General features: G+C 44.1%; 1 long non-coding RNA gene across 6 annotated transcripts in view; it reads right to left on the bottom strand.

Moving 5' to 3' along the window:
- The window catches only part of LOC140619433 (uncharacterized), a 52,088-nt gene that overhangs the window by 17,235 nt on the left and 10,398 nt on the right, over window positions 1–24,455 (bottom strand). For 2 of the 6 annotated variants that reach the window (XR_012019334.1, XR_012019337.1), the window contains 2 exons: window positions 15,248–15,396; window positions 97–580 (listed from right to left, as the gene is read on the bottom strand). This is a non-coding gene — a long non-coding RNA (uncharacterized lncRNA). Of the gene's footprint in view, window positions 1–96; window positions 581–3,785; window positions 11,420–15,247; window positions 15,397–24,455 lie in introns of those variants that run through there. The other 4 variants (XR_012019338.1, XR_012019336.1, XR_012019339.1 and 1 more) reach the window with 3 other exon arrangements.

Here is a 24,455-nt window from a genome sequence, read left to right as displayed (position 1 = left end):
CACTTACGCTGGTACCTCTCCTGTCTGGCAGTTTGTTTGCTTTTGCTTTTTGACCATGTCGTCGTAACCCCTGAACCACCAGGTAGAGACTATATCTTCCTTTAAATGAATTTTTTAATTTAAAAATTATTAACAATGATTTCCTGATGCATAGATTACATACATTAATTTGAACAAATATTAATATGTCTCTGGGTACTTTTTTTTTTTTTTTTTTTTACCGATGCAGACACCCATGTGACCAGAATATCATGAACCCCATCACCCCAGAAGGCTTCCTTGGATATTGCTTCCTGTCCAGAACATCCCGTGTTGGCAGCCGCTATTCTGACTTCCCTCACCATAGATTAGTTTTAGTTCTTGAACTTCGTATGAATGGAGTCATATAGAATGTAGTCTCTTGAGTCTGGCTTCTTTCACTCAACATTATGTTTGTGAGATTGGTCCATGTTGGGGCCTGGATCCGTATGCTTGTTCTCTTTCACTGCCCGCTGAGGAGTATTCCATTGGATGGCTGTACCAAGGTTGGTTCTCCGTTCTCTCGTTGATAGATGTCTCGGCTGTTTCCAGTCTTTGGCTACTATGAATAAAGCTGCTATGATCAGACTTGTACTAGTCATTGTACAGACTTAAATATATTTAACCTAAGCGATACTATTTGTGAATTCATAGGCTTGGAATGCTTGTTTCATTTTTCCCCCCTACACATGCAATATATAACTATTCCACATGTTTATGTGAGTATTTTTATGCCAACCAAGCTCACCTTCTGCAGGGTCAATGGCCACATGCCAAACTGCAGAAAAAAGTTAAGAGAACAGGCAGGCTCAGAGTGGGTCCTAGGCAAGTGAGTTAGCTCCTTTGAGCCTTAGTTTCTTCATCTGTGATAATGCTAATTGCCTCACAGGATGGTTGAAAGGCAAAATGGGATAATGCCATCTAAAAAGGCTGAGCATGTAGTGGGTGGTCTACATCAGGGCCCCTATCAAGCTCTGGATTGATGCCTGCCCTCACTGCATCCTCATTTCAAACTTTTGAGGCAGGTGCTGTGATTATCAGCCCATTTTACAGATGAGGAAACTGAGGCTCTGGGAGGCAGTCACTTGCTTGTGATGGCCAGTTAGCAAGATACAAAGCCAATCACCCAGTGTGGTTTCCAGAGCTGGGGAAACAGGAATGACCCAGGAAGGATGAGGCTCAGCCTGGAAAAGAGAACTGGGCACCTTCCCCTTCCCGTCTCTGTGTCCTCCAATAGCACCCAAGCTAAAGGCAAGCAGGTGGCTGTGGGGCCTGGTTTCTCTTTGGAGAATGGAAAGAGCTGGGTTGGACATTTCTAGGAGAGGCCAAGCCTCCCAGCCACCGGGCAAGTGGGAGGACAGGCAGGGCGAGTCTGACAGGGTTGGGGGGGGGCGGGCAGAGGAAGCAGGAAGCAGGAGGAAAAGCCCAACCCTCTTGCAGAACTGCAGTCACAGCCGCTGGGCAGAGCCCGGCATCAGCTACCTGCCATCTGAAGGGCACGGGAACTGCTGATCTCAGGCGATTAGCATAACAATCCCGATCTAGCGTCCTGGGGCCCAAAGCTGGGTCTGCACAATCCCATTTCAAGCCCGCTCTTTCTTTAGCTGGCTAATTATGGGGAGGGGGGGTAAATAGGGGAGACACGATCTTCTTAAAGGGCCCCATCACCCAGGACCCAGCCTGGGGCTGGGAGCAGGGAAAGGTCCCAACAGTACCTCCAGCTCTGGCAAAGTGTGGGTGCCAAGCACCCTGGGCCATACGGAAAAATGACTATCCTCACTAGCGATTTCAAAGAGCTTCCTGCTTCAACCCTTCTTGGCCTCATTAGTGCACAACTACAGGATATATCCTATTCAGAGCTGTATCTTGGTGCTTGGCACAGAGTAGGTGCTCAAATAAGTCACAAGCACAGAGCCTGTGGGTGCTCAAGTCTCTACCTACTGATATAATGAGGCCCCATGCTGGGTGCTAATGGAGAGCACTGAGAGAGCCCCACCTTTGCAGGTCCGTAAGGGTCTTCCTTCGGCCCATTCCCACTCTCAGGGTACTAAACAACCCTCCCCCCCCTTCCTGCCCCTTGCCCCTCCAGCCTCCTGGCAACAGGAGTCAAACAGAGCACCTGAGTTAGACTGGGCAGAGCACAGAGATAAAGCTGGGTTTGGTCCTAACTCTGCCACTTATCAACTATATAATCTTAGGCATGCCTCTTAACCTCTGAGGCTCAGTTTTCTCATTCATAAAATGGGGACAATAATCAAAACTCGCTTCAAACATGTTTTATGAGCATTCACTAAAATACCACTTGGGAGTGCATGTCACATGATTGGGGCTCAGGAAATGGGCATCCTTTCTCTGCCTTCTATAGAAACATCCACTGTGTTATTTACTACCAATGTAGCCATTCAAGAGCCAGTTTGTTCTTATTCTAATTGTTTCCACTTCAGCCTAGCCTCCTTTGTGGGTTCCCAGGGCCACCCCATTTATTAAATGCCCATAATATGCCAGTCTGCATTCAGCACTTAAATTCTCTCTCCGACCCTTGAAACACCTATGTGAGGTGAGTTCTATCTACACTGTTCAAAGAAGAGCAAAATGAACTCAGAGAGGCAAAGTGACTTGCCCAAGGCCACCCAGCTAGAAGGTTTCAAAAGGAGGCCTAAGCTCAGCTACTCCTAACAACAATGGTTCAGGGGGCAGGAAGGGATGGCAGTTACTGTGGCCACTACCCCTTTCCCATTCAACCAGCTAGCCAAGTCTCGGTTCTTCTGATCATGTACTGTGTGTTGAGCTTTGTGCTGACAACTGAGGACAGAACTGAGTGTGAGATAGACATATTCAGTTATTCTGCTATCCTGGAGTTGGCACCTGACAGCAATCACGTAATTTCTGTGACTGATGAGGGCCTTGAAGAGAGTAAAATGAGATGATGTGCTAGAGTCATGGGTGTCCAAGAAGGCTTCTCTTGGGGAAGTGCTACTTGAACTTTAGGCTAAACCTTCAAAGATGGGGCAGGAGAGTGTAGCAGAGGAGCAAGTGCAAAGATCCTGGGGCAGGGTGGGGTTTGAAGTGTTGAGGCGCTGAAAGGCAGCCCTGGAGTTGGAGCAGCGTAAGAGAAGGTAAGAGTGAGGTGAGAGGAAGGGCCCTAACCAGGCTGGGCTTCTGGGACTCCATAAGAAATGAGGATTCCCTTCCTCCCTCTCTCCCTCCCTCCAACACTTCCCTTCCCTTCTCTTTTCTTCCCTTCCCTTCCCTTCCCTCCCAGCCTATTTTCTAGGCACTGGGCCAGGGGCTGAGGGCCTGTGAGTTTCTCCACCCTTCTCCCTCTCTCCCCATCTCTCCTCCTCTCCCTTCCCCCTCCTCTTCTGAACAGCTGCCCCACCCCCACTGGTCCAGCTCTCCTCCCTCCCTCCTCCCCTCCCCCTGACAATGAGAACGAACCCTGAGCCCAGCTCTCCATAGTATCGTCCCTTTAAGGAATCCCTAAATCCGGACACCCCTCTCCTCCCCCACCTGAGAACCAATTAGGGTTCCCGAATTCAAGTAGAGGCTTTTGTGTGTCACGTGTTTACGGAACAAAGCCCTCTCCGGCAGGAATAAAAGCTTCTATTCAGGAGCCAGTTTGTTCTCATTCTAATCGTTTCCACTTCAGCCTAGCCTCCTTCGCGGGTTCCCAGGGCCGCCCAGCTCGGCCTCACCTTCCCGCCTCAGCACCCCGCATTAGGGCCCTACCCAAAGGCAGGTGGCCACAGACCCGGGGCTTGGCCCACCTTTTCCTCCTGAAGGATCAGATGAGGGCAGCCAGCTCTGAGCTGGACCCTGTGCTCAGATTCACCAGCTCCACCCTGTAGGACTGATACTATCTTTAACGCAGGGGAGGGAACTGAGGCGCAGAGGGGCTGGGGAACTTGCCCGAGGTCACACAGCTAGCGAGAGGGGGAGTCTAGACTCTCCAGCATTATGCTTCAGTACCCTCAGCTGGTCCTAGGGTAGCAGAGTGAGGGAGAAGAGAGCTGTCATTTTCACAAAGCCCCTGGGGCCAGGCACCTGCTGAATATTAGCGACTCCTCACAATGCCATGGGAAGAAGCAACAATGGAGGTCAAAGTCACAGAGGAGTGTGTGGCAGGAGGGGAGTTGGAATTCAGGACTCTGAGGATGGAGAGGTGGGGAGAGTATGGTACTTCCAGACAATGGAGTCATTAAGAAAAACGTATTGATATGGAATGGTCATTGATATATTGCCAAGGGAAAAAAGGCGATATGCTGAGAGTAACATAATCCCACTTGTGTAAAAGAGAAAGGAAATATCTGCACATAAATACCCATATACACATACTGTGCATCTCTATATAGAAAACCTTTGAAGAAGAGTACATACTAAATTGTGGCATCTGTTCATTTCCTTTGGAGAGTACAAAAGGGAAGTGAAACAGGTCACGTGGTGCCATTCTGTGTTGTTTAAAAAGATATATTTTCTTATCACGATCATGAATTTCTTTCATTATTTTTGTTTTATTGAGGTTAACTTAAGTATTTTAAGGTGTACAATTCAGTTGCATTTAGTACATTTACAATGTTGTGCAACCATCACTCCTGTCTAGTTCCCGAACATTTTGTCACCCCAGAGTCAAAGCCCATACTCCTGAACTAGTCACCCCCATTCTGCCACCACCCCTACCCCCAACAACCACTGATCTATTTTCTATCTCTATGGATTTATCTATTCTGGATATTTCATATAAATGGAATCATAAAATATGTGACCTTCTGTGTCTGGCTTTTTTCACTTAGAATAATATTTTTGAGGTTCAGCCACGTCATAGCAGGTGTCAGCACTTTGTTCCTTTTTATGCTTGAATTATATTCCATTGTATGGATATGCCACATTTCATTTATTCATTCATCACTTGATGGGCATTTGGGTAGTTTCCACCTTTTGGCTACTGTGAAGAATGCTGGTAGGATCATTCAAGTACAAGTTTTTGTTTGAATACCTGTTTTCAATTCTTTCAGATAGATGGCTAGTAGATGGGTCATAGATAATTCTTTGTTTATCTTTAGATAGATAGATAAGATCTATCTTTAAAGGTTTTATTTATCTATTCATGAGACACACACACACACACACACACACACACACACAGAGAGACCGAGACAGAGACACAGGCAGAGGGAGAAGCAGGTTCCATGCAAGGGAGCCTGATGCAGGACCTGATCCCAGGACTCCAGGATCACACCCTGAGACCAACCGCTGAGCCACCCACGTGTCCTGGTAATTCCATGTTTAATATTTTGAGGATACACCAAAGTGTTTTCCATAGCACCACACCATTTTACATACCTACTAGTAATGTGCAGAAGATTTCAACTTTTCCACATTCTTGCCAACTCTTGTAATTTTCCTTAACTTGTTTCATTATTATTATTATTATTATTATTATTATTATTATTACTATTATTATAGCCATCCTGGGGTACCTGGCTGGCTCAGTTGGTTAAGCGCCTGCCTTTGGCTCAGGTCATGATCCTGGGGTCCTGGAATGGAACTGCATGGGGCTTCCTGCTCGGTGGGGAATCTACTTCTCCCTCTCTCTGCCCACACTGCTCATGTTCTTTCTGACTATCTCTTTCTCTCAAATTAAAAAAAAAAAAAAATTATGGCCATCCTAGTGGGTATGAAGTGGTATCTCATTGTGGCTTTGATTTTTGTTTCCCTTATGGTCAATGATGCTGAGCATTTTTCCTTCCTTATTTCTATTGTTTTAAAGATCTCATTTATTTATTTTAAAGATTATATTGTGTTTTTTTAATGTAATATCTACCCTCCCATGTGGGGCTTGAACTCACAACCCCTGAGATCAAGGGTCCATGCTCTACTGACTGAGCCAGCCAGGTGCCCCATTATTTTTTTTAATTGAAGAATAAATGACATATAATATTGTATTTATTTCAGGTGTACAACACTGTGATTCAATATTTATATACATTACAAAATAGCCACCACAGTAACTCTTATTATCATCTGTCATCATATAAAGTTGTTACAAGGGTGCCTGACTGACCCAGTCAGTGGGGCACAGTATGCTTGATCTTGGGGTTGTGAGTTTGAGACCCACGTTAGGTGTAGAGATTACTTAAAAATAAAATCTTTTTAAAAAATGACTTATTTAGGGATGCCTCGGTGGCTCACTGGTTGACCGTCTGCCTTTGGCTCAGGGCGTGATCTCGAGGTTCCAGGATCAAGTCTCACATCAGGCTCCATGTGGAGAGTCTGCTTCTCCCTCTGCCTATGTCTCTGCCTCTCTCTCTGTGTCTCTCAGAATAAATAAATAAAATATATTTTTTAAAGAAAAGGACTTATTTGTCTATTTTAATGAGAGAGAGAGAGAGAGAGAACATGAGTGGGAGGGGCAGAAGAAGAGGAGGAAAGAATCTGAGGCAGACTCTCTGCTGGACGCAGAGCCCAACTCAGAGCTTAATCCCACGACACCAAGATCATGATTCTAGTCATGATCTAGATTCATGATTCAACAAGAGTTGAATGACTAACTGTCTGTACCACCCAGGTACCCCTAAAAATAAAATCTTACAAAAGAAAAAAACATAGAACACTTGGATGGCTCAGTTGGTTAAGCATGTCTGAATCTTGATTTGTGCTCATGTCATGATCTCAGGGTCAGAGATGGAGCTCTGCATGGGGTTCCATACTGGGTGTGGACTCTTCCTGAGTTTCTCTCCCTCTCCCTGTGCCCCTTCCCCTGGCACACAGACACACTCTCTCTCTAGAATAAATAAATCTTTAAAAAACCCCAAAGTTATTACAATATTGTCAACTATATTCCCTATGCTGTGCATTATATCAGGTGTCTTATTTATTTTATAACTGGAAGATTGTACTTCTTAATCCCTTTCACCCATTTTGTCCATCGCCGACCCTATCTCCCATCAGGCAATCAAGAGTTGCCCCTCTTTTGCTCATTTTAAAATGAGTTATTTTCCAGGGTGCCTGGATTGCTTGGTCAGTAGAGCATGTGACTCTTGATCTCAGGGTCATTGAGCTCAAGCCCCACGTTGGGTGTTGAGATCACTATTGAAATTAATTAATTAATTAATTAATTAGTTAGTTAGTTGTCTTTTTATTATTGAGTTGTAAGAGTTTCTTTTTTTTTTTCCCCAAGATTTTAATTATTTTTTCCCGAGAGACCAGAGAAAGAGAGAGAGAGATAGGCAGAGACACAAGCAGAGGGAGAAGCAGAGGGAGAAGCAGGCTCCATGCAGGGAACCCGATGTGGAACTCAATCCCAGGTCTCCAGGATCATTGCCTGGGCTGAAGGCGGCACTAAACCGCTGAGCCACGGGGGCTGCCCATAAGAGTTCTTAATATATATTCTGGATACTAGACCCCTATCAGTTATAAAACTTGCAAGTATTTCTTCCCATTCTATAGGTTGTCTCTTCACTTTCTTGATTGTGTCCTTTGAAGCACAAAAGTGTTTAATTTTGATGAGGTTCAATTTTTCTTTTGTTGCTTCTGCTTTGGGGACATAACTAAGAATCCATTGATAAATCCAAAGTCATGAAGATTTACCTTTGTTTTCTGCTCAGAGTTTTATAGTTTTAGACTTTTGATCCATTTTGCATTAATTTTTAAATATGATGTGAGGTTGGAGCACCTGGATGGCTCAGTGGTTGAGCGTCTGCCTTTGGCTCAGGTTGTAATCCTGGGGTCCTGGAATCGAGTCCTGCATTGGGCTCCCCAGATGGAGCCCGCTTCTCCCTCTGACTATGTCTCTGCCTCTCTGTTTCTCTCATGCATAGATAAATAAAGTCTTAAAAAAAGAGGTAGGGGCCAAACATCATTTTTTTTTTTTTTAATATTTTGTTTATTTGAGAGAGAGAGACAGAGAGAGCAAGAATGGGTGTAGGGAAAAAGGGAGAAGGAGAAGTAGACTCCCTGCTGAGTGGGGAGCCCCCCTCAGGGCTTGATCTCAGGACCCCAAGATCATGACCTGAGTTGAAGTCAAATGCTTAACTGAGCCACCCAGGTGCCCCCTAACATCGTTCTTTTCTTCTATTTTTTTTTTAAGATTTTGTTTATTTATTTATGAGAGACACACATACAGAGAGAGAGGCAGAGACTCAGTCAGAGCGAGAAGCAGGCTCCATGCAGGGAGCCTGACGTGGGACTTGATCCCAGGTTTCCAGGATCATGCCCTGGGCTGAAGGCGGCACTAAACCGCTGAGCCACCCGGGCTGCCCAACATCATTCTTTTAAATGTAGATATTCTATATAATTATTTCAATCCTTGTCTTTACTGTGTTAACCAATGACCTCCAAATTTTTGTGATTATACACCCCTAAGAGGAAACAATCTTTGAGCCCATGTTACTTATAAATGTAGATTTACCTATTCATATATAGGTGTACAATTATGCTGTTATAATAACTGTGTTATAAAACATACACAAAAGAAATTTTTAAAAGATGAAATAGAAAAAATACACATAGAAGGCCTGGTGTTTTCTTGGTAGATCATCCTGACTGTTCCCAAGGCTCTCAACCCTCTCTGGCACCTGCTGGTCCTGATGACAGAGTGATATCAGCAGTCCTTCTAAAGAGACAGCTGGAACTGCTGTGGCGTGGTGTGGGAGTGAATCCTCCAGAGTGGATCTGTCTTCCCTCTTATGGGTCACAAAGTCTGATAACAGAAGGACAAGTGTTGGAACCCTGGCTCTATTTCCTCGTTGTCTAACCTCAGGAAAGCAGCTTTGCCTTCCTGACCCTCGGATAATAGTCCTCACTTCATAGCATGGCCATGAGGGCCCTGTGAAGGTATATGAAGGAATGCAGGGTCTGCACCTGGTCACCTCTCAGTTAACAATAACAATGATCATTACTGACTGTATCAAGGAGCCAGATCCTGACAGACCTCAGATCCTCTTCTTTCAGCTAAAGAGTTCAAGACAGGAAGCCCTCAATGAAGGAACTGAAGGCAGAGACAGGAGAGGGAAGCAGGGATAAAGGCCTGGATCTGCTCTCTGGGAGGCAATGTGGCATGGTGGGCGAGTCCTATCTGGAGAGGAGAGGCCTGGTTTGAAGCCATGTGACCTTGGCCAAGTGGTGACACTTCTCTGAACCTCAGTGTCCTTATCTATAACATAGAGATAATAATATTTATATATGTATAATATTTATCTGAGTACATGAAATAGCATGTGAAAGTGCTTGTTCTGCAATAAGAGATCGATAAACAACAGTGATTACTATGATCACAGTAGTCCCCTCACTCCTTATCCTCAGGGGATGCATTCCAAGAACCTCAGGGGATGCCTGAAACTGAAGCTAGTACCAAACACTAGGTATACTGTGTTTTTTCCTATACAGCCATACCTTTGATAAAGTTTCATTTATAAATTAGGCACAGTGAGAGATTAACAACAAGAACTGATCATAAAATAGGGATCCCTGGGTGGCGCAGCGGTTTGGCGCCTGCCTTTGGCCCAGGGCGCGATCCTGGAGACCCGGGATCGAATCCCACGTCGGGCTCCTGGTGCATGGAGCCTGCTTCTCCCTCTGCCTGTGTCTCTGCCCCTCTCTCTCTTTCTCTCTCTGTGTGACTATCATAAATAAATAAAAATTAAAAAAAAAAAAAAAAGAACTGATCATAAAATAGAACAACTATACCCATTTACTGAAATTAAAGTTGTGAGAATATGGTCTCTCTGTCTCCCAAAATGTCTTATTGTATTAAACTCCTCCTTCTTTTTTTTTTTTAAGATTTTGTTTATTTATTCATGAGAAACACACAGAGAGAGGCAGAGATATAAGCAGAGGGAGAAGCAGGCTCCTCACAAGGAGCTCGGTGTGGGACTGGATCCCAGAACCTCGGGATCATGACCTGAACCAAAGGCTGCTCAACCACTGAGCCACCCAAGTCCTGAACTCCTTGCTTCTTGTGATGATGCGAGATGATAAAATGCCTACACGTGATGGGATGAAGTGAGGTACATGATTGTAGGCATTGTGACATAGCGTAGGCTACGACTGACCATCTGAGGATAGTTGGAAGGATAATTATCTGTTTCTGGACCCACATTTGACAGTGGGGATAACTGAAACCATGCAAAGGGAAACCAGGGATAAGGGGGCATGGAGACTATTACACTTCATGTCTAAGGAGGGTAATATGTCTACCACAGTATTTACCTATTTGTTCATTTCACCAAGATTTATAGAGTGCCTACTCTGTGTGCCAGCCAAACAATAGGGAATAAGAAGAAAACAATCCTTAATTTCAAGCAGCTTATGACCTAGGAATTCACAGACATTGTCACAGATAAGCAGTACACACACACGCGCACACACACACACAGTGGCAAGTGTTACAGGGGAAAAACATGGGGGAAAGGAAAGAATAAGGGATCAGAGAAGTGATCAGGGAAGTCTCCCGAGAAAGTGACATCTTTTCTTTTTTCTTTTCTTTTTGAGAAACAGACATTTATGCTAAAATCTGAAAGATGGAAAGGAAATAACCAAGCACAGAAGGGAGAGGGGGGTGTTCCAGTCTGGGGCAAATGTGATCAGGTTGGGGGAGGAGGTCTAGGCTAAGATGAAAGTGCTCTAGGATAAGCAAGTACTGCAGGCTGGATTAAGGGCAGGCTGCTCCAGGCAGAGGGCAGGGTGCTGTAGCAGAAGAGTGCTCCAGGCTGAAGGATGGATGTTCCAGGCTGGAGGAAGGCTGTTCACAGGCCCCCAGTTGAGAAAGAGCTTGGTGATGTCAGGCTCTGAAAGGCCAGTGGAGTGGAAGGGAGTTAGGGTGTGGGGGACATGAAACTGAAGAGAGGCAGGGGCCAGATTGTGCAGGGCTTTGTAGGCCACTATGAAAGTTTGGATTGTGTTCCAGCAGTGCAGGGAAGTCACCGGAGCTCGAACAGAGGATAACAGTAGTTTCTGTATGATCAGATATGCTATTACAGACATCTTGCTGAGGACGTGGTGCCCGGACTTGCATGGTGAACAAGAAGATGGGAAGAAGTGATTGAATTCAAGAATGGTTTAGGGGTGTTTGACTGGCTCAGTCAGTAGAGCGCGAGACTTGTGATCTTGGGGTCATGAGATCAGGCCTCACATTAGTGCGAGAGTTTACTTTTTAAAAAAAGTGGGGCTCCTGGATGGCTCAGTTGGTTAAGCAGCTGACTCTTGATTTCAGCTCAGGTCATGATCTCGGGGTCGTGAAACTGAGCTCAGAGTCTGGCTCATCAGGCTCAGCATATAGCGCAAAGTCTGCTTGTCCCTTTCCCTCTGCTCATCCCCCCACTATATGTGCGTGCACGTGCCCCCTGTCTCTCAAATAAATAAAATCTTTGACAAGTGTGTGTGTGGGGGTGCCCCTGGGTAGCTCCATCGGTTGATTTTGGCTCAGGTCAGGATCTCTGGATTGTGAGATCAAGCCTCGAGACTGACTCTGCACTCAGCACAGAGTCTGCTTGTCCCTCGCTCTCTGTTCCTCCCCTTGCTAATGATCTCTCTCTCTAAAATAAATACATTTAAAAAAGAGTAGTTTAGATTCTGCCTGTATTCAAATTCCACCATCTTATATCTTTGTTGTGTATACCTCAGTTTGAGGCGCGGGGTGGGGGGGGGAGAGCGATACTAAATGAGTCAATTAATGTAACTTGTTTAGCAAAGCACATGGCACATTGTAAGCATGTGATAGATGGTAATTATAACTCCTACTCCTACTGTTGTTGTTCTATTATGTCAGACAGAGAGACATGGACCTGGGGACAGTTAGGATATTTGACTTAAGTCCCAGGTAAAGCACTTAGCTTTATGGGTGGAACATAATAGACATTTAGTAAGTGTTGAATGAATGAATGAATGTACCCTTCTCTCTACATTTCTGATGAGCTCCATCTTGCCTCTAACACTGATTGAGCCTTTTTCCCCCAAGATTTTATTTATTCATTTAAGAGAGAGAGAGAGAGAAAGAGGGAATGAGCAGGGGGGAGGGGCAGAGGGAGAAGGAGAAGGACTCTCCTCCCTAAGCAAGGAGGCCAACCCAGGGCTCTATCCCAAGACCCCGGGATCATGACCTGAGCAGAAGGCAGACGCTTAACCAACTTTGCCACCCAGGCGTTCCCTAACTGAGCCTTATTGTAGACCCAGCACCATGCTGGACAGTAGAGGCAGGGCAATAGTTGGGCAGATGAGAAGTACACAATTCACCCAACACAGGTACCCACTGGCTCTCTTTTGGGGATTAACCACTCCTACCTTCCTGATCTAGCTCGAATGCCAATTTTCCCTTTCTTCTCCAACCTGTTATACTCTCTCCCTTCCCCGCGCCTCCAAAGCTCTCTTGAGTTCCTCATATTTTGTTTGATATAATATGTCCCTTTAGGATGGCAGCAAGTCTCATTCAGGAATGTTTATTTTTATCTATCTATCTATCTATCTATCTATCTATCTATTTATCTATCTATCATCTATCTATCATCTATACTTAACATGGGACTTGAACTCATGACCCCAAAATCAAGAGTTGCATGCCCTACCAACTGAACCAGCCAGGCACCCAGGAGTATTTAGATACTTCTTTTTTTTTTTATTAAAACATTTTTTCTAATTTTTATTTATTTATGATAGTCACAGAGAGAGAGAGAGAGAGAGAGAGGCAGAAACATAGGCAGAGGGAGAGGCAGGCTCCATGCACCGGGAGCCCGATGTGGGATTCGATTCTGGGTCTCCAGGATCGCGCCCTGGGCCAAAGGCAGGCGCCAAACCGCTGCGCCACCCAGGGAACCCTAGATACTTCTAAAATAATGGGGCACCTAGCTGGTTCAGTAAGAGGAGCATGTGACTCTTGTTAAGATCATAATTCCAGCCCCTTGTGGAGTGTAGAGATTACTTAAACAAATAAAACTTAAAAAAAGAAGAAGAGGGGATCCCTGGGTGGCTCAGCGGTCTGGCGCCACCTTCGACCCAGGGCGTGGTTCTGGAGTCCTGGGATGAAGTCCTGCATCGGGCTCCCTGCATGGAGCCTGCTTCTCCTCCCTCTGCCTGTGTCTCTGCCTCTTTTTCTGTGTCTCTCATGAATAAATAAATAAAAATTTTGAAAAAGATTAAAAAGAAGAAGAAGAAAATACTTCTAAAATAAGTGACACCGTGGAGAAAGCATATTTAATTCATTCAAGGGAAGAGAAGTTGGAAAGATGGAACCACTAAGTACTACCTGTTTGACCTTGGGCAAGACACCACTATCTGATCTCTAAGTTTCTCTATCAGTAGAGCAAGAAAGGGACATTAGAGGCTCTCCATGGTAGCTGTTCTCAACCTTTTGAAATTGGGACATTCCTGATGAATGGCATTCCCGTGTGATGCATGCTTCCATGGGCATTCAGATAAGAATGCCTGAAGCTCTACATAACCCAACTCTTCCTCTTTGTCTCAGAAGAACATGTCTGAAGGCCAGAGAGCAAAGATGATATTATTTATAGACATAATCTTGAGTCCACTCTTCCTCATCTGCTTATTTCTTTTCCTTCTTGATTAACTTTTTTCTTTTCTTTTCTTTTTTAAGATTTTATTGATTTATTCATGAGTGACACACAGAGAGAGGCAGAGACATAGGCAGAGGGAGAAGCCGACTCCCTGCTCTGCGGGACTCTATCTGATGATGCCGCTCTATGTCTGATGTGGGACTCTATGCCAGGACCCTGGGATCATGACTTGAGCTGAAGGTAGACACTCAACCACTGAGCCACAGTTGCCCCCTGATTTACTTATTGATCTGTTGTAAACCAAGTAAAGCATTTTCAGCCTTCAGTAGAGGAAGTGGTAAAAATACCAGAACAGAAGCTAGGAGATCTGTGTTGAAATCCCCTCTTTGCTACTCCTGAGTAGAGTGACCTTGGGCAAGTTACTGAGCCTTGGTTTCCCAGTCGCAAAATGGGAGGATCATAAGGGAAATTAACCTCAGAGGTCTGTGGAGAGGATTAAATAATGAGATCATGATGGAAAATTCTTAGCACCATCCTAAACATTTGGCAAGTGCTCAGTAAAGTTGTCAGTATCTACTTTTGTTACTAGTAACAAATAGTGTATTTCTCATGTAATACACTAGAAAATTAGGATATAATACTGAAGACAATGGGCAGAGTGAGAGGGAGAGAAAGAAGAGAAAGAATCTCAAGCAAGTTCCATGCCCAGCATGGAGCTAGATCTCACAACCCTGAAATCATGACCTGAGCCTAAATCAAGAGCTGGATGCTTAACTAAGCTACCCAGGCACCCCTGAAGACTAAACTCTTGATTAGATTCCACCAACTGATCTTTTGTGGTTTTCTAACCCAGTCTTAGGGATCCTGAGTGCTGGTGGATTTTCCTGCTAAGATGAGAAACAGATTTATGGATGGATGTAATCCATTTTTTCTTTGCCTGGTTACTCTATCCCCACTCTCTCATTTTAGCAACCTGTTATTATTATCATTATTATTATTTTTTTAAAGTAAGCTCTATACCCAACGTGAGACTTGAACTCATGGCCCCTAGATCAAGAGCTGCATGTTCTACAGACTGAGCCAGCCAGACATCCCAATCTTAGCCCCCTTTTAAATTTAAAAATTGTACTGTTTTAGTAAAGCTTTATTCTCTCTTTTTTTGAGCTATAATTACACAGAGTAAAATGCACAAATTTTAAGTTTATAATCTGATCATTTTTTATATATAACCACAACTCAGACTAAGATACAGAGCTATGTCATCTACTACAGTGACCATTTAGCACTCAACACTTGAAATGTAGCTGGTCTGACCTAAGAAGTACCATAAGCACAAAATATACATTAGATATAAAAGATTATTTAAGAAATAAATCTAGGGTGCCTGGGTGGCTCAGTTGGTTAAACATTTGCCTTCAGCTCAGGTCATGATCCCAGGGTCCTGGGATGGAGTTCGCATCAGGCTCCCTGCTCAGCGGGGAGTCTGCTTCTCCCTCTGCCTCTCTGCGCTGCTCATGCTCTCTTTCTTTCCTGCTCTCTATTTCTCTCAAAGTAAATAAATAAAATATATTTTTTTAAATGAATGTAAAATATATCATTAATAATTTTATATTAATTACATGCTGAAATGTAATGCTTGGAATATATTATAAAATTAATTTTACCTATTCTCTTTTACTTTTTAAATGTGACTACTGAAAATTTAAAATTACATATGTGGAGGTTACCTGAGTGGTTCAGTCTGTTACATGTCTGCCTTTGGCTGGTGTCATGTTCTCGGAGTCTTGGGATTGAGCTGCGCACCAGGCTTCTTGCTCACTGGGGAGTCTGCTTCTTTCTCTCTCTCTGCCCCCTGCTCCCCCTGCTTGTGCTCTCTCTGTGTGTCAAATAAATAAATAAAATATTAAAATAAAATAAAATTGCATATGTGGTTCACAGCTGTGGATTGCATTTTATTTATTTATTTATTTATTTATTTATTTATTTATTTATAGCAAGAACATAACAGGGGGCAGGGCAGAGGAAGAGGGAAATTAAGAATCTCAAGCAGACTGCACTGAGCACAGAGCCTGATGGGCTGAATCTGCTGACCCTGAGATCATGACCTGAGTTGAAATCAAGAGCCAAATACTCAATTGACTGAGCATTCTGCATCTTATTTCTATTGGACAATACTAGTATAGAACATTTTTATCCTCCAGAAAATTCTCTTTTAATTGCCAGTCCGTATCTGCTCCCTTTCCCCCAAAGATAAACACTATTCTGCCTTCTCTCCCTCATAGATTAGTTTTGCCTGTTCTAGAACTTTATGTGGATGGAATCATACAGTATGTATTCTGTGTGTGTCCGGCTTCTTTTGGCTAACACAATGTTTTTGAAATCATCCATATACTATTTATTTGTCCCTTTTAATTTTTTTTTTTTTTTTTTTTTTTTTTTTGTCCCTTTTAATTTTTGTGTAGTATTCCACTGTATGAGTATATCATGGTTTTTTAATTCTCCTGTTGATGGACATTTGAATTGTTTCCAAATTTTGACTATGATGAATAATGCTGCTATTATTGTTCTTGAAAAAATCTTTAGGGGATCCCTGGGTGGCTCAACGGTTTGGCGTCTGCCTTTGGCCCAGGGCGTGATCCTGGAGTCCCGGGATCGAGTCCCACGTTGGGCTCCCTGCGTGGAACCCGCTTCTCCCTCTGCCTGTCTCTGCTTCTCTCTCTCTCTCATGAATAAATAAAATCTTTTAAAAAAATCTTTCATATTCTCTTTCAAATTATTTTTACTATGTTTTTTATCATTAAAATAAATTCATACTCAAAAAAATCCATACACATAGCAACACACAACATACACCACCCCCTTGTTAACAATTTGATATTAACGGTTTACAGTTTGGTGTAAATCCTTTCAGACCTTTCCCTCCACATTTAGAATCATGTACTATTGCCATTAATGAAGTTGTCATTTTGGTGGTTCCTGTCTTGGCTGCCTCACCCTTGGGGATGGCTGCATAGCCCTTGATCTTTGCACTTCTTGCTCTAAAGTTTATAGAAGAGCAAAACTGGAAAAGATATAGGAATAGCGTAGGGAAGGCAAAAATATGGCACTCTTTCCACTATTCCCTGATCACCTGTACCCATGGCAGACATTGCTAATCAATCATAGTTTTCTATCTTTGCCCAGCCACAGCCACTACTAATCAATAGAAAAACTGAAACCAATTTCCCATCTCTGAAATAATCTGGCCACCTTCCATTTTGCTGATAAATAAACTAGGTAGGACTTAGAGAAAGAGCCTGCATCAAGGTCAAAAAGGAGCCCCAGCTTCCTAACTCCCTGTCTTATGTTTTTTTTTCTACTACATTCATGGACTCCAAAAACCAATTCCCCGGGATCCTGAAAACCTCTCCCTCTAGGGAGAGGACATTTTGTTCCCTGGACAGGACTCCTAGATGGAACCTTCCCCTAGCCAGCCCCTCACCTTTACGCCCTGAGTATAATTGGAAGCCCCTGGCAACAGATTGGCATCCCCTCCCCACAGTCACAACGGACAGACCTGCGGTTTCTGTTCTCCAGGTCTGCAGTTTAGTTTCCCAAAATAAACATTTAAAAAAATAAAAAATAAAGGAGGCATGCTCTTTGCCTTCAGCCCCAGAGTTGTGGAATTATTAACTGACCAGGTGAAATCAAATAGTTAATTACAGCTGAGAGACGACTTCAGATGCTGAAACCATAAAACTCCGAAAGCATCCCCCTTTCACCAACACATCAAACCGACTCTGGCTGTCATTGGAAGCGACAGTGAGAAAGTGGGAGAGTCAGCAGGTCTGGACAGACTGTGGGTGTTCTCAGCTGGGTGAGCAGAATAGTTTATTTAATGCTCTCCCTGCCTGGGCAAGGGGGAAAAGTCAGAGGGGAAAAATGAGGACAGAAGGTAGCATAATGTTTGAGTCAGATAGAGCTGGGTTCTTTTTTTTTTTTTAATTTATTTAATTTTATTTTATTTATGATAGTCACACAGAGAGAGAGAGAGAAAGAGGCAGAGACACAGGCAGAGGGAGAAGCAGGCCCCATGCACCGGGAGCCCGACATGGGAGCCCGACATGGGATTCGATCCCGGGTCTCCAGGATGGCGCCCTGGGCCAAAGGCAGGCGCCAAACTGCTGTGCCACCCAGGGATCCGTCTTTTTTTTTTTTTTTTAAGCTGGGTTCTGCAACCACCCCCACTTGCTAGCTGTGTGACCTTGAGCATGTCCCTTCAGGTGTTTGAATCTGTTTCTCTGTCTGTAAAACAAGCATATTAATAGAACCTGCTATACTGGATTATTGCACTGATGAAAATGATTCGGTTAAAAAGATGTATTCAGGGGCTCCTGGGTGGCTCAGTCGGTTCAAGCATCTGCCTTTGGCTTGGGTCCTGGTCCTGGAGTCCTGGGATCAAGCTCTCCATTGGGCCTGCTTGGCAGGGAGCCTGCTTCTTTCTCTACCTCTGCCATTCCCCCTACTTGTGCTCCCTGGCTCTCTCTGTCAAATAAATAAATACAATCTTAAAAAAAAAAAAAAGATGCATGGAAAATTCTTGTGAGTATATGTCTCTAGATTGTAAGCTCTATGAGAGTGGGGATAGCTGTCTGTCTTCTTCACCGTTGAGTCCTTCATTCCTAGTGTGGTGACTGGTCCTAGGCAAATACTTAAGAAGCAACTCTTAAGCCCCCAATGTAAGGTATGATCTTGAGGATGGGGATGGTGGTGAAAGAGATTGCAAAAAGGCTTAGCACAGGGGCTCTGCCCTTATATAGCTCTTGTTCCGGCATAACAGTCCAGAATCATCTATACTAGTAAGTGGATTGTTATGCATTGAATACGTAGATAATACAATGTAGTAGTGCATGGTGGAGATTCTGACATCAGACTTGAATTCAAGTTTCAGCTCCCCCGCTTGCCACCATTCTGATCTTTATTGGCGACTTTACCTGTCAATGCCTGTTTCTGGATTTGTAAAATAGGAGCCTGCCATATAGGGTTATTGTAAGAATTGAAGGAGTTTCCTGAAGTACTACTACCATGCCTAAAACATAATAACTGCTCAACAAATCTTAACTGTTACTTTTCCCATTTACTATGTGACTTTGGACAAATAACTTCTCTAAGACTTGCTTTCCTGGTCAGTAAAATAAAAATACCATAGTTCCTACCTTGAAGAATTGATGGGAGAATGAAATAAGAAAATCCTTGAAATGTGCTTAGCGTGGTGTCTGGTGTATAGAAAGTACTTAATAATTTCTAGATGATGGTGATAATGATAAAAACAAGGTGCTATGGGAGAGACGAGTGAACCTGTTTTGATGGATAGGCACTGGGATAAGAGAAAGGTTCATAATAGGTAAGTGATAGGGGAGTAACAATTTTATTAAGATTAATTCACATAGGGGATCCCTGGGTGGGTCAGCAGTTGAGCACCTGCCTCCGGCTGCGGACTGGTCCTGGAGTCCAGTCAAGTCCTGCATCAGGCTCCCAGTAGGGAGCCTGCTTCTGCCTCTGCCTGTGTCTCTGCCTTTCTCTGTGTGTGTCTCTCATGAATAAATAAATAAAATCTTTTTTAAAAAAGATTAATTCACATAAAATATAATTTATCCATTTAAAGTGTATATTTCAAGTTTTTAGCATATCCATAGAATTGCACAACTATCACCATAATCAATTTTAGAATGTTTTCATCACCCCCAAACCCACTCATTCATCGTAACTCATTCATTCACTCACCCACTCATTCATCGTAACTCATTCATTCTCCATTTGCCCCCAGAGTCCCCCTGACCTTCCTAAGCTGTGGGCAACCACCAATTTACTTCCCATTTCTGTGGATTTGCCTATTGAAGACACCTTGTGTAAATGGAACCACACAATTTGTGAACTTTTGTTTCTGGCTTCTTTCACTTGGCATAATGTGTTAGATGTTCATTCATGTTGTAGTATGGATCAGTACTGCACTCTTTTTTATGGTTGAGCAATATTCCATTGCATAGATTTGATAGACATTTGGGTTGCTTCTACTTTTTTGGCCATTACAAAATAATGCTGCTGTGAACTTTCATGTACCAGATTTGCATGGATAATGTTTCCGTTTCTTTGAGGGCATATACCTAGGAGTGGAATTGCTGGATTATATGCTAAGTTTATATTTAACTGTTTGAGGATCTGCTTTTTCAGACTGCTTTCATATCCTGTACCATTTTACATTCCCACCAGCAATGTACAAAGGTTCCAATTTCTCCAAATCCATGCCAACACTTCTTATCATCTATCATTTTGATTATAAATGATCCTAGTGGTTGTGTGGTGGTATCTCATCATAGCTTTGATTTGTACTTCCCTGATGGCTAATGATATTAAGCATCTTTTCAAGTGCTTATCAGCAATTTATAGATCTTCTTTGGAGCAATGTCTATTCAGATCCTTTACCCATTTTTTAAAAGTTTATTTACTTATTTATTTAAGTCCCATCTACAGCTGATGTGGGGCTCATGACCCTGAGATGAAGAGTCACATGCTGTTCTGACTGAGTCAGGCTGGTGCTCCTCCTCTGCTCATTTTAATTGACTTATTTTTTCATTTTTGAGTTGTTTGGCTTCTTTGTATATTCTAGATATAAGCCCCTTATCAAATATACAACTTGCAAAAAAAATTTTATTCTGTGTGTTGTTTTTCCACTTTCTTGATGGTGTTCTTTGAAGCACCAAAGTTTTTAATTTTAATGATGTCTGATTGCTCTTTCTAAATAATTTTAGATCTTATGAGTACCTGGGTGGCTCAGTTGGTTAAGTGTCTCCCTTCAGCTCAGGTCATGATTCCAGGGTCCTGGGATCAAGCCCAGCGTTGGGGCTCCTTGCTCAGCAGTGGTCTATTTCTCCCTCTCCCTCTGCCCCTCTGCCTGCTTGTGCTCTCGCTTGTTCTTTTTCAAATAAATAAAATCTTTATTTTTTTAATAAAATCTTTAAAAAATAACTTTAGATCTTACATTTAGGTTTTTAATTCATTTTGAGTTGATTTTTGTATATGGTGTGAGGTAGCAGTGCAATTTAATTCTTTCGCATGTGGACATCGAATTGTCCTGGCATTCTTAAAGAGGCTGTTTTTCCCTATTACATTGTGTTGGTATCTTAATAAAAAATCAGTTGATTGTGAACATGTGAGTGTATCTCTGGACTCACAATTCTATTCTGTTGATCTGTACCATACCATCTTGAAGGTAACTCAATTTGACGTGGGCCAAATTAACTGACCTGGGAAGGCAGAGTCACAGAACTTCCTTATCTTTCCATAGTGTTCTAGAATTTTTAAGGTACTTTGATACACATGAGCTCACCCAAATCTTGCAGCAACTCAGAGAATATGTGGAAGCTCAGAAGGCTAAGTGGTATATCCCTAGACTTACTCAACCAGAAACAGTGGCAGTTCCAGAACCAACCTGTCAAGTACTCTCATTATCCTGGTCCATTGACTCCAGGTTGAGTTCAGAAATTTGGGAGAAGGAAAAAAACATAAAGAAAAATTGGGGCAAAAATGATGGGAAGGGTGACTGACTATATGATGGGAATATTTACACTGACTATAAATATTTGGTTCCTAATCAGCTTACGATAAAATTTTCCTTCTCTGTATGGGCAAGAAATGGAATGTTCTGAGTAATCCAGGGTTTTGCTTTGGTCTTTGCATTTTCAAAGAATGAAAACACAGTGAAATACTCTCAACACTAAAACCACATGGACTGTAATTTAATCTTTAATTTTGTTGTTGTCATTCTAGAAGGCTCTTCAGTATATTTTAGAGCAATGTTTCTTCAAGAGTGTTCTGAAGAAAACCTCAGCTATCAGCCTCATCTGATAGATGCACTTGTTAAAAAATACATTCTCCAGGAATGCTTGGGTGGTTCGGTGGTTGAACGTATCCCTTTGGCTCAGGGCATGATCCCAGGGTCTGGGATCGAGTCCCTCATTGGGCTCCCTGTGAGGAGTCTGCTTCTCCCTTTGCCTGTGTCTCTGTCTCTTTCTCTCTCTCTGTATCTCTCACGAATAGATAAATAAATCTTTTAAAAAATGCATTCTTCAGAACTCCCATCCCACTCTGTGTCTACTGAAAATCACTGGGTGATTTTTTAATGCACATTAGGGTTTGGGAACCACTGTTTTAGAGCGATAAAAGTCAAATTATGAATATCAATTATTATTGCACTCAGGAGATGCATTCTGCTTAAATGAGGGTTCTAGATCATACAATAGATTAATGTACCTCATTTCTTTCAAGTCTTTGATAAAACATGACTCCTCAATATAAATTTACTGATTTAAAGTTGCTTATCACCCTCTCCTCCATGCTTCCCACCCTCCCTATCCCCCTTCCTTTCTCCACAGCACTTATCAACATCAGACATTTTATTTATTTATTTATCTATCTATCTATCTATTTCTTTCTTTCTCATCTGACTCCTTTCTCTGGAAAGCAAGTTTCACAAAGGTAGTGCTAGGAATATAGCACTCAAAGTAGTGTCTGGCAGGTAGCAGGTGTTCAATAAATACTTGTAGAATGAATGAGCATGCCAAGTTGTAACTTAGTGCTTGGGCATAATGTCATTTGTCCCTTGGCTTTCTGGAAAGGATTGTTTTTTTTAACTGTAAAGCAAATTATTCTTTCATTCTCTGAGTGATGCTCGGTGTGTGTTGTAGCAGAGAGAAAGAGCTGGAATGGCATCCTCTAATCTCCTAATTCTGGAGTCTGGGCCAGTTGCTCTAAAGATCATTTTTTTCCTAATACCACTGAGATCCTCAATTTACTACAAGGATCATGCATTTACAGCTGCATTGTCCTGTGAGGGCTACCCCTACTGTGAACAAAGTGGACTGAAGTAGCTAGGCTGAGATGAACCTATGGTAGGAGGAGACTTCTGTAAGTCGACCGTGCCTCAAACCAGGTAGTGACAAATAAATGAGATGCTGTCTCCTCTGAGGACCTGAAGGAGAATGCTAATAAATGGATCCTATCTTGATGTACCATACACACAGCCTTGGCTGGCTCTAAATAAATGATCCTTCCCCATTTCCTACCCTCCAAGCCACCTGTCCAACACCACCAGCACAGAAATCAATGCTCACTTGCCCCCCCTGCACTCCCCCCATCGACCCCAATTCACACACAAAGAACCTGAGGTTTAGATCTCCCAATAGCCAGTTCCCTAACACCAGATTTGCTAGTTGCTGACCCTCATCCGTGTCACTCCCAGGACACATCTGATACTCCAGTTTGTACCAAGGTGGTGAGAAATACGCAGGGTGAGGTGCCCCACCCCCACCCCCAGTCCAGGGGATGCTGAGAAACTGTGGGGTGAGTGGGACAATACAAACAGGAAAAAGCAAGTTTGCTTCTAGTGTTAAGCGCCTAGGGTGGCAGGATATACCTGCTGGGTGTTCTCAGAAGGTCCCCAAGGAAACCATTAACTTGAGTCTCTCAGTTCTTACATGTGTGGTGGTTAGGGGAGGGGAGGGAAGGTGTACTGAGAACAGGGGGCTGGGCACCGTTCCAGAGGTCAGGGTTATATCGCCCAGAGCTGCAGCACACATGAATAAAAGGTGGATGACTGCAGGATGGATGTCAAGGTGAGCAACAAGGGGCTGGTCGTCAAGTGTCGTCAATGGCTTATGCAGGGTGGATTTAAGGTGGGGAAGGGGGAAAGGGTGGGAGGTGAATTGGGAGGGAGGGGCTCGTGTGGCACCGAGATCCCCAGCAGGGATGGGGGTGTGTGTGTGGGGGGGAGTGGCTGTCTGAGCCTCCAGCTTTGACCCTTTCTTGGCTGGTCTCAGCCAGGAAATTGAGGAGAGGAGACGGATGTGGCGAGGTGGGGACAGGGAGGGTGGCCCCTGGCTCCAGAGGTGATCTGGAATGGAAGTTAGGGTTCCCAAGAGGGAGGGAAGGAGTTTGGGGGCAGGGCGAGGGGGACTCCTAAGTGTCTTGGGTGAAAATACGGGAAGAGATCTCAGAGACCCAGGAGGTGGAGGCGGAGGGAGGAGGAAGGAGAAGTGAAGGAGTTTGCCTTCATGGGGAGTGGGTCTCAGACCGAAACGGACTGAGAGAATCAACTCCAAACGTGGTAGGTAGGGAGCTGAGGGTCCTCCGATCCGACCCGGCTGGACTTAGAACTCTGCCAAAGAAGGGGGGTGGGGTGGGAGGGGAAGGTGGACAGCTGAGCCGGAGGCCTCCTAAACTGGAAACGGGAGGTTCTAGGCGGCACTGACCTCTCCCCCAGCCTCGGTGGGGAGGGCCGGTGAGCGTCCGGAACCGGCTTTCCCAAATCCAAACACAAGTCTGAGTGGGGCTGACGAGTGAGCCAGGAGCGAGAGAAACAGTGAAGACTCCACACTGGGGGGTGCGGGTGACAGCAAACTGGGACCCCGGGCTTGGAACGGGGGTGGGAGGGAGTGTTCCTCGACAGACCGCACGGAAGGGATCTGGGGGAGTTGAAGGGGAAGCAGGAGCCGAGAAGGGATTCGGGAACCTGATACGGTTTCTCCTGGGGTGCTGCTGGAGTCTCCCCACTCGAGACGCGAGGCTTTGCAAGGGTTCCTCAGACCGGTTATAAAGGATATGGGACACTGGGAGTGGACTGAGGGCTGCTGAGGGGGAGCCCAGAATCAGGTCGGAGGAAACTGGGGGCAGCTTCTCGTTCCCACTGGGGGCGCGGAAGGCTTCTCCACCAGTTGGAGCGCGGGGGGCATGGAGTTGGGGGGCGCTGGGGCCATCTCCCCCCCGACCCAGGGAGATTGGGGAGCTCTTAGATTCTGGTGGCGGGGACCTGAGAGGGAGGACTAGGGGGTCCCCGATCCGGAACCGAGCTACCTTGAAGGCACCGGGAAGCGCTTCATTCCGGGAGGGCGTTCCCACGGC

This window comes from Canis lupus, chromosome 27 (assembly GCF_048164855.1).
Source record: "Canis lupus baileyi chromosome 27, mCanLup2.hap1, whole genome shotgun sequence".
Classification (NCBI taxonomy): Eukaryota; Metazoa; Chordata; class Mammalia; order Carnivora; family Canidae; genus Canis; species Canis lupus.
Note: the sequence above shows the minus strand (reverse complement) of the source record. Positions and strands in the feature narration are given on the sequence as shown.